The sequence below is a fragment of the Pseudomyrmex gracilis genome, unplaced genomic scaffold (assembly GCF_002006095.1).
Source record: "Pseudomyrmex gracilis isolate BER0280 unplaced genomic scaffold, ASM200609v1 scaffold_517, whole genome shotgun sequence".
Classification (NCBI taxonomy): domain Eukaryota; kingdom Metazoa; phylum Arthropoda; class Insecta; order Hymenoptera; family Formicidae; genus Pseudomyrmex; species Pseudomyrmex gracilis.
The window spans coordinates 44,399-45,659 of NW_018021101.1; the positions used below are offsets into that span (position 1 = coordinate 44,399).

The window sequence follows — 1,261 nt, forward strand, 5'->3', positions numbered from 1 at the left end:
AAATATGGGTAAATATACCGGTATTATCGTATACCGGTATGACGTCATACCGGTATATCTGCATTTCGGTTTGCATAAGGGTTTTCATACCATTACCCAAAAATATCGGTAAAATACCGGTATTTTGCATACCGGTATAAGTCCCTGTGTATGAAAGACCTCCTCGGTAGCCTAACAGGGAAGACGACGGCCCGGAAAGCCGGAGATTCCAGGTTCGACTCCTGGCTGAGGAGTATTTTTTCGCAATATTTTAAAATTAGTTCGGGGGTTATTCGGGGTCTTTCATACATGAGATGCAAGTATAGCATACTGTATGATTTTAAGAATTGAAATTTCAATTAAAAAAACACGTGTAAAAATTTACATGTGAATATATATATATGTATACATATATATAATAGAACATTTCAGCATAACATCCTGCAAAGCGGCTCGTATGATCTTATTCTTATTCATTTCTTAAAGAAATTTTACTTTGGAAAAATATTGTATTATAGTTTTTAATTTATTAATATTTAAATATTTAGAATGATAAAACTTAAAATTTCTCTTTCTTAATTGACTTTTCAAACTACTAGAGCAATTTCCAATTTTAAACTTTATAAGGTAACTATTAATTATTAATTCAAGTTGTATATTTGCAAGAAAACATGATGTGGTAACATTTATCTTTTTTCTATGCGTCCTAAAATTCATCGTTTTCATTGTTTCCAAAATATCTAATAAAGCCATGAGAGTGGTAATCTTCGATTTGCTGTTCTATGGCTGTGTTCCAAAATTTACTGCCAGCGCTAAAGATCTATAGTTTACGTCACATATATTATACAATTTTAGCACTGGCAGCAATTCTGGAACACAGGGTATGTGTGGGTCTTACATAACCCTCATCTCGGATTTTAAATAAACGTTAGACTGAAACAGTAGGTAGGTTACAATAACTGACATTGTTGAAATAACAGACTATTCCTACTTTCTTATAGATATCAAGAAGTCTCTTGTTCAATCAGATTTCCGCATCGGAAACTCTGCTTTAAAAATATCTTTGAAACGCGATGAAATTTATAGAACAATAATATCTTACTATTTCTATTTTTAAAATTTGTTACTTTTTCAAGGTATACAATAAGAGAATCGACATTTTTGCAAAAAAAAACAAGATTGCCTTTAAATGTCCTCACCCTGATAGCCAAGCATGTTTTGCAAAATCATGTAACTTANTGCTGAGCTGAAGTTTTCAACTAGTTGCTGTGTATTTGCTGAA

At 31.8% G+C, this 1,261-nt stretch overlaps 1 long non-coding RNA gene across 1 annotated transcript; it reads left to right on the forward strand.

Annotated features, from left to right (window-relative positions):
* The first annotated feature begins 507 nt into the window (after positions 1-507).
* Positions 508-1,258, forward strand: LOC109860950. Its single transcript, XR_002250902.1, has 2 exons — positions 508-924; positions 1,116-1,258. It is a non-coding gene; the product is annotated as an uncharacterized LOC109860950 (long non-coding RNA).
* Positions 1,259-1,261: the final 3 nt, after the last annotated feature.